Source organism: Electrona antarctica (assembly GCF_951216825.1).
Source record: "Electrona antarctica genome assembly, chromosome: 9".
Taxonomy (NCBI): Eukaryota; Metazoa; Chordata; class Actinopteri; order Myctophiformes; family Myctophidae; genus Electrona; species Electrona antarctica.
In genome coordinates this window covers 56,272,536-56,288,113 of record NC_136790.1, presented here as the reverse complement: position 1 = coordinate 56,288,113, position 15,578 = coordinate 56,272,536, and positions in this window count along the sequence as shown.

The following is a 15,578-nucleotide window of genomic DNA, read 5'->3' as shown; positions in this document are numbered from 1 at the left end:
TGATGGGCTTGGATGGGGGTTTGTCTAGGTGTGAAATGTCTAGGTTAAGTGGGGGCAGGGGCTATTAACCAACAGTTCTCCAATACAGTTTCTGTCTATTGTTGGTGTGTCCCACCCTCCACTCTGATTGGCTCATCAGACCTCCTCTGTGAGTATTTAGCAGGGCTCTCTTCTGGACTTGGTGAAGTTATCAGGTATGTTTATGATTTCATAATTCTTGTCTTCATTGACTTGCAGTGATTTTTTTGAAGGGCTCAAATTCTGGTTTCCATCTACTAGTACTGCTACTACTACAATTACTACTAAGGGTACAGTCACAGCTAACTTTGATTATACCTAATGTGTCCAAGACTGACACTGTTTGTCTTTTTGCAATCGTTTTAAATGCTAACATTGTTGTTTCCCCTACAGAACGCAACGCAACACTGGTGACTTACAGCCATGTCAACCGCAGGGGATATTCCAAAGGAGGAAGTAACTGACAACATGGATTCCTATTTGACTCGGCAGGAAGAGGAACTCACCTGTCCTGTGTGCCGTGACATCTTTAAACACCCTGTTATCCTGTCTTGTAGCCACAGCTTCTGCAAGTCCTGTATGCAGCAATGGTGGACAGGAAAACCATCACAGAACAAGGCATGTCCTGTTTGCAAAACAAACTCCTCTCTAGATCAACCTCCTATCAACTTAGCGTTGAATAACCTGTGTGAGAACTTCTTAGAGGAGAGAAGTCACAGATGTATTTCTGAGGTTCTCTGCCCTCTACATGATGAGAAACTCAGGCTGTTCTGTCTGGATGATGAACATTTGGCATGCCTAGAGTGCCAAGTTTCTGAAAAACATGCAGGACATAAGTTCAGACCCATTTACGAATCTGCAAAACAACTCAAAGAGGACCTCCAGGAATCACTGGAGGCCTTAGAGGAGAAACTAGAGGACCTTAAAGAGATTAAAGCAGGATATCACCAAACAGCAGAATACATGAAGGTGCAGGCCCAACACACTGAGATACAGATTAAGAAACATTTCAAGAATATTCAGGATTACCTACATCAAGAAGAGAAGGCCAGAATCACTGAGGTGAGGGAGGAAGAGAAACAGAAAAATCAGATGTTGATGGAAAAGATTGAGAGTCTGTGCAGAGAAATGGTGACTCTTTCCAACACCATCAGAGATGTCGAGGCAGATGACATCTCATTCCTGCATAACTATAAAACCACAGTGGAAAAGGTCCAGCGCACACTGCCAGATCCACAGCCAGTTTCAAAAGTAGTGATGGACATGGCCAAACACCTGGGCAACCTGACCTTCAGAACCTGGGTCAAGATGAAGGAGATCGTCTCCTACACTCCTGTGATCCTGGATCCCAACATCCAGTATACTGGATTCATCCTGTCTGATGATCTGACCAGTGTGTTGTACGATGTTGATGTACGTGAAGAGCTGTATACCAACCCGGACTCCCTGCACGTGGTCCAGGGTTCTGAGGGATTTAACTCAGGGACTCATAGCTGGGACATTGAAGTTGGATACAATAACTCCTGGGAACTGGGGGTGTTAGAAGAGTCTTTCCAGATAAACAATGCAGTTAATGGTTTGTTTTGGTGTTTAGGCTTTAGGAATGGCACATACACAGCAAATGTAGCAGGGTCGGCGACTGCTCTCTCGGTGGAGCAGAAACCCTGTAGGATCAGAGTCCAGCTGGACTGGAACAGAGGAGAGCTGTCCTTCTCCGATCCTGACACTAACACACACCTACACACCTTCACACACACTTTCACTGATAAACTATTTCCATTAATTTCTACTATGCACCATCTCCCTCTGAGGGTGTTGCCTGGGAATGTGATGTGTGCCACTATGGAACGTGACTGTAATGTAATGACATTTAGATAAGAAACAAGAAAAAGAAAGAGAATTGTCCTCCCAGTCTTTTTATGGGTGTTGGAAATGTCTCTTAAGTGTAAATCCAGCAGGCTGTTTTTTTCATGTCAGTATTGGATATCACTGTTTTATATTGTATACTGTTGATAGTTTATTTTTAACTTTTTCCCATGCACAGTTTTTGCACGTAGGCAGTGTGGCTAGGCTGTAATAATGTCAGGGGTGGTATCATGGACCACAGCAACAGCTACCCTTTGCTGCTAGACTTAGTTTCACTGTATTTACTTATGACTTATGTTGTATTTTTGTCTTGTAATAAACATTCAGATAAAAGGTGATTTGTGGTGTGTGTGTGTTTTATTGGCATACTGTGTTCATGATAATGTCAGTCAGCAATTCACCATATTTTTTACTTTTTAAATAAAAAATCAGTTGGAGAAGCAGAGCTTCACTCCTAACAAACCAAAAAGGTTTCTACAGAAAGTGTCTAATTTCATCTGCCTGGTTTAAGCCCCTCTGCATCATGGTTTGAAGAGTATGAATGTAGTAACTTTCTCTTCTTAATAAAAGGTTATAAACACCTTTAGATAAGCCAGTTCTGAAAGGAATGAAAATACACCGCACACTGTGTATCTGCTCGGTATATTTTTTTTAATAATGCAACGTTTCGGTCCCTCTGGACCTTCTTCAGGCAGTTCTAAAATACACTTTCTGGTGAGGATTTGTCTGAACTGTTGTCATGTTGTATTACAGTATAATTACTCACATTGGGTGAACTATATTGAATTTACATAGCGTGATGTTAACAAAGTGGGCAGGCTATTCAAATTGATATCAGATGAATTGAATTCCATTCTAATGAAATGGGCCATAGCTTAGTGCTGAAACAGTCCAGAAACTGGATGGTAGATGATTGATGACTGTTGATGGGCTTGGATGGGGGTTTGTCTAGGTGTGAAATGTCTAGGTTAAGTGGGGGCAGGGGCTATTAACCAACAGTTCTCCAATACAGTTTCTGTCTATTGTTGGTGTGTCCCACCCTCCACTCTGATTGGCTCATCAGACCTCCTCTGTGAGTATTTAGCAGGGCTCTGTTTTATTTGGTGTCACTTCACTTTAATGTGTGTTGTTGTTAAGAGCTGAAATTCTCTCTTCTGGACTTGGTGAAGTTATCAGGTATGTTTATGATTTCATAATTCTTGTCTTCATTGACTTGCAGTGATTTTTTTGAAGGGCTCAAATTCTGGTTTCCATCTACTAGTACTGCTACTACTACAATTACTACTAAGGGTACAGTCACAGCTAACTTTGATTATACCTAATGTGTCCAAGACTGACACTGTTTGTCTTTTTGCAATCGTTTTAAATGCTAACATTGTTGTTTCCCCTACAGAACGCAACGCAACACTGGTGACTTACAGCCATGTCAACCGCAGGGGATATTCCAAAGGAGGAAGTAACTGACAACATGGATTCCTATTTGACTCGGCAGGAAGAGGAACTCACCTGTCCTGTGTGCCGTGACATCTTTAAACACCCTGTTATCCTGTCTTGTGGTGGACAGGAAAACCATCACAGAACAAGGCATGTCCTGTTTGCAAAACAAACTCCTCTCTAGATCAACCTCCTATCAACTTAGCGTTGAATAACCTGTGTGAGAACTTCTTAGAGGAGAGAAGTCACAGATGTATTTCTGAGGTTCTCTGCCCTCTACATGATGAGAAACTCAGGCTGTTCTGTCTGGATGATGAACATTTGGCATGCCTAGAGTGCCAAGTTTCTGAAAAACATGCAGGACATAAGTTCAGACCCATTTACGAATCTGCAAAACAACTCAAAGAGGACCTCCAGGAATCACTGGAGGCCTTAGAGGAGAAACTAGAGGACCTTAAAGAGATTAAAGCAGGATATCACCAAACAGCAGAATACATTAAGGTGCAGGCCCAACACACTGAGATACAGATTAAGAAACATTTCAAGAATATTCAGGATTACCTACATCAAGAAGAGAAGGCCAGAATCACTGAGGTGAGGGAGGAAGAGAAACAGAAAAGTCAGATGTTGATGGAAAAGATTGAGAGTCTGTGCAGAGAAATGGTGACTCTTTCCAACACCATCAGAGATGTCGAGGCAGATGACATCTCATTCCTGCATAACTATAAAACCACAGTGGAAAAGGTCCAGCGCACACTGCCAGATCCACAGCCAGTTTCAAAAGTAGTGATGGACATGGCCAAACACCTGGGCAACCTGACCTTCAGAACCTGGGTCAAGATGAAGGAGATCGTCTCCTACACTCCTGTGATCCTGGATCCCAACATCCAGTATACTGGATTCATCCTGTCTGATGATCTGACCAGTGTGTTGTACGATGTTGATGTACGTGAAGAGCTGTATACCAACCCGGACTCCCTGCACGTGGTCCAGGGTTCTGAGGGATTTAACTCAGGGACTCATAGCTGGGACATTGAAGTTGGATACAATAACTCCTGGGAACTGGGGGTGTTAGAAGAGTCTTTCCAGATAAACAATGCAGTTAATGGTTTGTTTTGGTGTTTAGGCTTTAGGAATGGCACATACACAGCAAATGTAGCAGGGTCGGCGACTGCTCTCTCGGTGGAGCAGAAACCCTGTAGGATCAGAGTCCAGCTGGACTGGAACAGAGGAGAGCTGTCCTTCTCCGATCCTGACACTAACACACACCTACACACCTTCACACACACTTTCACTGATAAACTATTTCCATTAATTTCTACTATGCACCATCTCCCTCTGAGGGTGTTGCCTGGGAATGTGATGTGTGCCACTATGGAACATGACTGTAATGAACTACAGAACGCAACGCAACACTGGTGACTTACAGCCATGTCAACCGCAGGGGATATTCCAAAGGAGGAAGTAACTGACAACATGGATTCCTATTTGACTCGGCAGGAAGAGGAACTCACCTGTCCTGTGTGCCGTGACATCTTTAAACACCCTGTTATCCTGTCTTGTAGCCACAGCTTCTGCAAGTCCTGTATGCAGCAATGGTGGACAGGAAAACCATCACAGAACAAGGCATGTCCTGTTTGCAAAACAAACTCCTCTCTAGATCAACCTCCTATCAACTTAGCGTTGAATAACCTGTGTGAGAACTTCTTAGAGGAGAGAAGTCACAGATGTATTTCTGAGGTTCTCTGCCCTCTACATGATGAGAAACTCAGGCTGTTCTGTCTGGATGATGAACATTTGGCATGCCTAGAGTGCCAAGTTTCTGAAAAACATGCAGGACATAAGTTCAGACCCATTTACGAATCTGCAAAACAACTCAAAGAGGACCTCCAGGAATCACTGGAGGCCTTAGAGGAGAAACTAGAGGACCTTAAAGAGATTAAAGCAGGATATCACCAAACAGCAGAATACATTAAGGTGCAGGCCCAACACACTGAGATACAGATTAAGAAACATTTCAAGAATATTCAGGATTACCTACATCAAGAAGAGAAGGCCAGAATCACTGAGGTGAGGGAGGAAGAGAAACAGAAAAGTCAGATGTTGATGGAAAAGATTGAGAGTCTGTGCAGAGAAATGGTGACTCTTTCCAACACCATCAGAGATGTCGAGGCAGATGACATCTCATTCCTGCATAACTATAAAACCACAGTGGAAAAGGTCCAGCGCACACTGCCAGATCCACAGCCAGTTTCAAAAGTAGTGATGGACATGGCCAAACACCTGGGCAACCTGACCTTCAGAACCTGGGTCAAGATGAAGGAGATCGTCTCCTACACTCCTGTGATCCTGGATCCCAACATCCAGTATACTGGATTCATCCTGTCTGATGATCTGACCAGTGTGTTGTACGATGTTGATGTACGTGAAGAGCTGTATACCAACCCGGACTCCCTGCACGTGGTCCAGGGTTCTGAGGGATTTAACTCAGGGACTCATAGCTGGGACATTGAAGTTGGATACAATAACTCCTGGGAACTGGGGGTGTTAGAAGAGTCTTTCCAGATAAACAATGCAGTTAATGGTTTGTTTTGGTGTTTAGGCTTTAGGAATGGCACATACACAGCAAATGTAGCAGGGTCGGCGACTGCTCTCTCGGTGGAGCAGAAACCCTGTAGGATCAGAGTCTAGCTGGACTGGAACAGAGGAGAGCTGTCCTTCTCCGATCCTGACACTAACACACACCTACACACCTTCACACACACTTTCACTGATAAACTATTTCCATTAATTTCTACTATGCACCATCTCCCTCTGAGGGTGTTGCCTGGGAATGTGATGTGTGCCACTATGGAACATGACTGTAATGTAATGACATTTAGATAAGAAACAAGAAAAAGAAAGAGAATTGTCCTCCCAGTCTTTTTATGGGTGTTGGAAATGTCTCTTAAGTGTAAATCCAGCAGGCTGTTTTTTTCATGTCAGTATTGGATATCACTGTTTTATATTGTATACTGTTGATAGTTTATTTTTAACTTTTTCCCATGCACAGTTTTTGCACGTAGGCAGTGTGGCTAGGCTGTAATAATGTCAGGGGTGGTATCATGGACCACAGCAACAGCTACCCTTTGCTGCTAGACTTAGTTTCACTGTATTTACTTATGACTTATGTTGTATTTTTGTCTTGTAATAAACATTCAGATAAAAGGTGATTTGTGGTGAGTGTGTGTTTTATTTGCATATTGTGTTCATGATAATGTCAGTCAGCAATTCACCATATTTTTTACTTTTTAAATAAAAAATCAGTTGGAGAAGCAGAGCTTCACTCCTAACAAACCAAAAAGGTTTCTACAGAAAGTGTCTAATTTCATCTGCCTGGTTTAAGCCCCTCGGCATCATGGTTTGAAGAGTATGAATGTAGTAACTTTCTCTTCTTAATAAAAGGTTATAAACACCTTTAGATAAGCCAGTTCTGAAAGGAATGAAAATACACCGCACACTGTGTATCTGCTCGGTATATTTTCTTTTAATAATGCAACGTTTCGGTCCCTCTGGACCTTCTTCAGGCAGTTCTAAAATACACTTTCTGGTGAGGATTTGTCTGAACTGTTGTCATGTTGTATTACAGTATAATTACTCACATTGGGTGAACTATATTGAATTTACATAGCGTGATGTTAACAAAGTGGGCAGGCTATTCAAATTGATATCAGATGAATTGAATTCCATTCTAATGAAATGGGCCATAGCTTAGTGCTGAAACAGTCCAGAAACTGGATGGTAGATGATTGATGACTGTTGATGGGCTTGGATGGGGGTTTGTCTAGGTGTGAAATGTCTAGGTTAAGTGGGGGCAGGGGCTATTAACCAACAGTTCTCCAATACAGTTTCTGTCTATTGTTGGTGTGTCCCACCCTCCACTCTGATTGGCTCATCAGACCTCCTCTGTGAGTATTTAGCAGGGCTCTGTTTTATTTGGTGTCACTTCACTTTAATGTGTGTTGTTGTTAAGAGCTGAAATTCTCTCTTCTGGACTTGGTGAAGTTATCAGGTATGTTTATGATTTCATAATTCTTGTCTTCATTGACTTGCAGTGATTTTTTTGAAGGGCTCAAATTCTGGTTTCCATCTACTAGTACTGCTACTACTACAATTACTACTAAGGGTACAGTCACAGCTAACATTGATTATACCTAATGTGTCCAAGACTGACACTGTTTGTCTTTTTGCAATCGTTTTAAATGGGAACGGAGTGCAACAAAACGCCCAATTCCCTTTGAAAATCATAGGCCACATATACAGAATCAAAGTTAGTTTAACAGTATCAAACCTGATTAATAATAATGAATAATAGTAATTAAACAACTATTACTACTAGCACCACTGCTACTCATAATGCTAACATTGTTGTTTCCCCTACAGAACGCAACGCAACACTGGTGACTTACAGCCATGTCAACCGCAGGGGATATTCCAAAGGAGGAAGTAACTGACAACATGGATTCCTATTTGACTCGGCAGGAAGAGGAACTCACCTGTCCTGTGTGCCGTGACATCTTTAAACACCCTGTTATCCTGTCTTGTAGCCACAGCTTCTGCAAGTCCTGTATGCAGCAATGGTGGACAGGAAAACCATCACAGAACAAGGCATGTCCTGTTTGCAAAACAAACTCCTCTCTAGATCAACCTCCTATCAACTTAGCGTTGAATAACCTGTGTGAGAACTTCTTAGAGGAGAGAAGTCACAGATGTATTTCTGAGGTTCTCTGCCCTCTACATGATGAGAAACTCAGGCTGTTCTGTCTGGATGATGAACATTTGGCATGCCTAGAGTGCCAAGTTTCTGAAAAACATGCAGGACATAAGTTCAGACCCATTTACGAATCTGCAAAACAACTCAAAGAGGACCTCCAGGAATCACTGGAGGCCTTAGAGGAGAAACTAGAGGACCTTAAAGAGATTAAAGCAGGATATCACCAAACAGCAGAATACATTAAGGTGCAGGCCCAACACACTGAGATACAGATTAAGAAACATTTCAAGAATATTCAGGATTACCTACATCAAGAAGAGAAGGCCAGAATCACTGAGGTGAGGGAGGAAGAGAAACAGAAAAGTCAGATGTTGATGGAAAAGATTGAGAGTCTGTGCAGAGAAATGGTGACTCTTTCCAACACCATCAGAGATGTCGAGGCAGATGACATCTCATTCCTGCATAACTATAAAACCACAGTGGAAAAGGTCCAGCGCACACTGCCAGATCCACAGCCAGTTTCAAAAGTAGTGATGGACATGGCCAAACACCTGGGCAACCTGACCTTCAGAACCTGGGTCAAGATGAAGGAGATCGTCTCCTACACTCCTGTGATCCTGGATCCCAACATCCAGTATACTGGATTCATCCTGTCTGATGATCTGACCAGTGTGTTGTACGATGTTGATGTACGTGAAGAGCTGTATACCAACCCGGACTCCCTGCACGTGGTCCAGGGTTCTGAGGGATTTAACTCAGGGACTCATAGCTGGGACATTGAAGTTGGATACAATAACTCCTGGGAACTGGGGGTGTTAGAAGAGTCTTTCCAGATAAACAATGCAGTTAATGGTTTGTTTTGGTGTTTAGGCTTTAGGAATGGCACATACACAGCAAATGTAGCAGGGTCGGCGACTGCTCTCTCGGTGGAGCAGAAACCCTGTAGGATCAGAGTCCAGCTGGACTGGAACAGAGGAGAGCTGTCCTTCTCCGATCCTGACACTAACACACACCTACACACCTTCACACACACTTTCACTGATAAACTATTTCCATTAATTTCTACTATGCACCATCTCCCTCTGAGGGTGTTGCCTGGGAATGTGATGTGTGCCACTATGGAACGTGACTGTAATGTAATGACATTTAGATAAGAAACAAGAAAAAGAAAGAGAATTGTCCTCCCAGTCTTTTTATGGGTGTTGGAAATGTCTCTTAAGTGTAAATCCAGCAGGCTGTTTTTTTCATGTCAGTATTGGATATCACTGTTTTATATTGTATACTGTTGATAGTTTATTTTTAACTTTTTCCCATGCACAGTTTTTGCACGTAGGCAGTGTGGCTAGGCTGTAATAATGTCAGGGGTGGTATCATGGACCACAGCAACAGCTACCCTTTGCTGCTAGACTTAGTTTCACTGTATTTACTTATGACTTATGTTGTATTTTTGTCTTGTAATAAACATTCAGATAAAAGGTGATTTGTGGTGTGTGTGTGTTTTATTGGCATACTGTGTTCATGATAATGTCAGTCAGCAATTCACCATATTTTTTACTTTTTAAATAAAAAATCAGTTGGAGAAGCAGAGCTTCACTCCTAACAAACCAAAAAGGTTTCTACAGAAAGTGTCTAATTTCATCTGCCTGGTTTAAGCCCCTCTGCATCATGGTTTGAAGAGTATGAATGTAGTAACTTTCTCTTCTTAATAAAAGGTTATAAACACCTTTAGATAAGCCAGTTCTGAAAGGAATGAAAATACACCGCACACTGTGTATCTGCTCGGTATATTTTTTTTAATAATGCAACGTTTCGGTCCCTCTGGACCTTCTTCAGGCAGTTCTAAAATACACTTTCTGGTGAGGATTTGTCTGAACTGTTGTCATGTTGTATTACAGTATAATTACTCACATTGGGTGAACTATATTGAATTTACATAGCGTGATGTTAACAAAGTGGGCAGGCTATTCAAATTGATATCAGATGAATTGAATTCCATTCTAATGAAATGGGCCATAGCTTAGTGCTGAAACAGTCCAGAAACTGGATGGTAGATGATTGATGACTGTTGATGGGCTTGGATGGGGGTTTGTCTAGGTGTGAAATGTCTAGGTTAAGTGGGGGCAGGGGCTATTAACCAACAGTTCTCCAATACAGTTTCTGTCTATTGTTGGTGTGTCCCACCCTCCACTCTGATTGGCTCATCAGACCTCCTCTGTGAGTATTTAGCAGGGCTCTGTTTTATTTGGTGTCACTTCACTTTAATGTGTGTTGTTGTTAAGAGCTGAAATTCTCTCTTCTGGACTTGGTGAAGTTATCAGGTATGTTTATGATTTCATAATTCTTGTCTTCATTGACTTGCAGTGATTTTTTTGAAGGGCTCAAATTCTGGTTTCCATCTACTAGTACTGCTACTACTACAATTACTACTAAGGGTACAGTCACAGCTAACTTTGATTATACCTAATGTGTCCAAGACTGACACTGTTTGTCTTTTTGCAATCGTTTTAAATGCTAACATTGTTGTTTCCCCTACAGAACGCAACGCAACACTGGTGACTTACAGCCATGTCAACCGCAGGGGATATTCCAAAGGAGGAAGTAACTGACAACATGGATTCCTATTTGACTCGGCAGGAAGAGGAACTCACCTGTCCTGTGTGCCGTGACATCTTTAAACACCCTGTTATCCTGTCTTGTGGTGGACAGGAAAACCATCACAGAACAAGGCATGTCCTGTTTGCAAAACAAACTCCTCTCTAGATCAACCTCCTATCAACTTAGCGTTGAATAACCTGTGTGAGAACTTCTTAGAGGAGAGAAGTCACAGATGTATTTCTGAGGTTCTCTGCCCTCTACATGATGAGAAACTCAGGCTGTTCTGTCTGGATGATGAACATTTGGCATGCCTAGAGTGCCAAGTTTCTGAAAAACATGCAGGACATAAGTTCAGACCCATTTACGAATCTGCAAAACAACTCAAAGAGGACCTCCAGGAATCACTGGAGGCCTTAGAGGAGAAACTAGAGGACCTTAAAGAGATTAAAGCAGGATATCACCAAACAGCAGAATACATTAAGGTGCAGGCCCAACACACTGAGATACAGATTAAGAAACATTTCAAGAATATTCAGGATTACCTACATCAAGAAGAGAAGGCCAGAATCACTGAGGTGAGGGAGGAAGAGAAACAGAAAAGTCAGATGTTGATGGAAAAGATTGAGAGTCTGTGCAGAGAAATGGTGACTCTTTCCAACACCATCAGAGATGTCGAGGCAGATGACATCTCATTCCTGCATAACTATAAAACCACAGTGGAAAAGGTCCAGCGCACACTGCCAGATCCACAGCCAGTTTCAAAAGTAGTGATGGACATGGCCAAACACCTGGGCAACCTGACCTTCAGAACCTGGGTCAAGATGAAGGAGATCGTCTCCTACACTCCTGTGATCCTGGATCCCAACATCCAGTATACTGGATTCATCCTGTCTGATGATCTGACCAGTGTGTTGTACGATGTTGATGTACGTGAAGAGCTGTATACCAACCCGGACTCCCTGCACGTGGTCCAGGGTTCTGAGGGATTTAACTCAGGGACTCATAGCTGGGACATTGAAGTTGGATACAATAACTCCTGGGAACTGGGGGTGTTAGAAGAGTCTTTCCAGATAAACAATGCAGTTAATGGTTTGTTTTGGTGTTTAGGCTTTAGGAATGGCACATACACAGCAAATGTAGCAGGGTCGGCGACTGCTCTCTCGGTGGAGCAGAAACCCTGTAGGATCAGAGTCCAGCTGGACTGGAACAGAGGAGAGCTGTCCTTCTCCGATCCTGACACTAACACACACCTACACACCTTCACACACACTTTCACTGATAAACTATTTCCATTAATTTCTACTATGCACCATCTCCCTCTGAGGGTGTTGCCTGGGAATGTGATGTGTGCCACTATGGAACATGACTGTAATGAACTACAGAACGCAACGCAACACTGGTGACTTACAGCCATGTCAACCGCAGGGGATATTCCAAAGGAGGAAGTAACTGACAACATGGATTCCTATTTGACTCGGCAGGAAGAGGAACTCACCTGTCCTGTGTGCCGTGACATCTTTAAACACCCTGTTATCCTGTCTTGTAGCCACAGCTTCTGCAAGTCCTGTATGCAGCAATGGTGGACAGGAAAACCATCACAGAACAAGGCATGTCCTGTTTGCAAAACAAACTCCTCTCTAGATCAACCTCCTATCAACTTAGCGTTGAATAACCTGTGTGAGAACTTCTTAGAGGAGAGAAGTCACAGATGTATTTCTGAGGTTCTCTGCCCTCTACATGATGAGAAACTCAGGCTGTTCTGTCTGGATGATGAACATTTGGCATGCCTAGAGTGCCAAGTTTCTGAAAAACATGCAGGACATAAGTTCAGACCCATTTACGAATCTGCAAAACAACTCAAAGAGGACCTCCAGGAATCACTGGAGGCCTTAGAGGAGAAACTAGAGGACCTTAAAGAGATTAAAGCAGGATATCACCAAACAGCAGAATACATTAAGGTGCAGGCCCAACACACTGAGATACAGATTAAGAAACATTTCAAGAATATTCAGGATTACCTACATCAAGAAGAGAAGGCCAGAATCACTGAGGTGAGGGAGGAAGAGAAACAGAAAAGTCAGATGTTGATGGAAAAGATTGAGAGTCTGTGCAGAGAAATGGTGACTCTTTCCAACACCATCAGAGATGTCGAGGCAGATGACATCTCATTCCTGCATAACTATAAAACCACAGTGGAAAAGGTCCAGCGCACACTGCCAGATCCACAGCCAGTTTCAAAAGTAGTGATGGACATGGCCAAACACCTGGGCAACCTGACCTTCAGAACCTGGGTCAAGATGAAGGAGATCGTCTCCTACACTCCTGTGATCCTGGATCCCAACATCCAGTATACTGGATTCATCCTGTCTGATGATCTGACCAGTGTGTTGTACGATGTTGATGTACGTGAAGAGCTGTATACCAACCCGGACTCCCTGCACGTGGTCCAGGGTTCTGAGGGATTTAACTCAGGGACTCATAGCTGGGACATTGAAGTTGGATACAATAACTCCTGGGAACTGGGGGTGTTAGAAGAGTCTTTCCAGATAAACAATGCAGTTAATGGTTTGTTTTGGTGTTTAGGCTTTAGGAATGGCACATACACAGCAAATGTAGCAGGGTCGGCGACTGCTCTCTCGGTGGAGCAGAAACCCTGTAGGATCAGAGTCTAGCTGGACTGGAACAGAGGAGAGCTGTCCTTCTCCGATCCTGACACTAACACACACCTACACACCTTCACACACACTTTCACTGATAAACTATTTCCATTAATTTCTACTATGCACCATCTCCCTCTGAGGGTGTTGCCTGGGAATGTGATGTGTGCCACTATGGAACATGACTGTAATGTAATGACATTTAGATAAGAAACAAGAAAAAGAAAGAGAATTGTCCTCCCAGTCTTTTTATGGGTGTTGGAAATGTCTCTTAAGTGTAAATCCAGCAGGCTGTTTTTTTCATGTCAGTATTGGATATCACTGTTTTATATTGTATACTGTTGATAGTTTATTTTTAACTTTTTCCCATGCACAGTTTTTGCACGTAGGCAGTGTGGCTAGGCTGTAATAATGTCAGGGGTGGTATCATGGACCACAGCAACAGCTACCCTTTGCTGCTAGACTTAGTTTCACTGTATTTACTTATGACTTATGTTGTATTTTTGTCTTGTAATAAACATTCAGATAAAAGGTGATTTGTGGTGAGTGTGTGTTTTATTTGCATATTGTGTTCATGATAATGTCAGTCAGCAATTCACCATATTTTTTACTTTTTAAATAAAAAATCAGTTGGAGAAGCAGAGCTTCACTCCTAACAAACCAAAAAGGTTTCTACAGAAAGTGTCTAATTTCATCTGCCTGGTTTAAGCCCCTCGGCATCATGGTTTGAAGAGTATGAATGTAGTAACTTTCTCTTCTTAATAAAAGGTTATAAACACCTTTAGATAAGCCAGTTCTGAAAGGAATGAAAATACACCGCACACTGTGTATCTGCTCGGTATATTTTCTTTTAATAATGCAACGTTTCGGTCCCTCTGGACCTTCTTCAGGCAGTTCTAAAATACACTTTCTGGTGAGGATTTGTCTGAACTGTTGTCATGTTGTATTACAGTATAATTACTCACATTGGGTGAACTATATTGAATTTACATAGCGTGATGTTAACAAAGTGGGCAGGCTATTCAAATTGATATCAGATGAATTGAATTCCATTCTAATGAAATGGGCCATAGCTTAGTGCTGAAACAGTCCAGAAACTGGATGGTAGATGATTGATGACTGTTGATGGGCTTGGATGGGGGTTTGTCTAGGTGTGAAATGTCTAGGTTAAGTGGGGGCAGGGGCTATTAACCAACAGTTCTCCAATACAGTTTCTGTCTATTGTTGGTGTGTCCCACCCTCCACTCTGATTGGCTCATCAGACCTCCTCTGTGAGTATTTAGCAGGGCTCTGTTTTATTTGGTGTCACTTCACTTTAATGTGTGTTGTTGTTAAGAGCTGAAATTCTCTCTTCTGGACTTGGTGAAGTTATCAGGTATGTTTATGATTTCATAATTCTTGTCTTCATTGACTTGCAGTGATTTTTTTGAAGGGCTCAAATTCTGGTTTCCATCTACTAGTACTGCTACTACTACAATTACTACTAAGGGTACAGTCACAGCTAACATTGATTATACCTAATGTGTCCAAGACTGACACTGTTTGTCTTTTTGCAATCGTTTTAAATGGGAACGGAGTGCAACAAAACGCCCAATTCCCTTTGAAAATCATAGGCCACATATACAGAATCAAAGTTAGTTTAACAGTATCAAACCTGATTAATAATAATGAATAATAGTAATTAAACAACTATTACTACTAGCACCACTGCTACTCATAATGCTAACATTGTTGTTTCCCCTACAGAACGCAACGCAACACTGGTGACTTACAGCCATGTCAACCGCAGGGGATATTCCAAAGGAGGAAGTAACTGACAACATGGATTCCTATTTGACTCGGCAGGAAGAGGAACTCACCTGTCCTGTGTGCCGTGACATCTTTAAACACCCTGTTATCCTGTCTTGTAGCCACAGCTTCTGCAAGTCCTGTATGCAGCAATGGTGGACAGGAAAACCATCACAGAACAAGGCATGTCCTGTTTGCAAAACAAACTCCTCTCTAGATCAACCTCCTATCAACTTAGCGTTGAATAACCTGTGTGAGAACTTCTTAGAGGAGAGAAGTCACAGATGTATTTCTGAGGTTCTCTGCCCTCTACATGATGAGAAACTCAGGCTGTTCTGTCTGGATGATGAACATTTGGCATGCCTAGAGTGCCAAGTTTCTGAAAAACATGCAGGACATAAGTTCAGACCCATTTACGAATCTGCAAAACAACTCAAAGAGGACCTCCAGGAATCACTGGAGGCCTT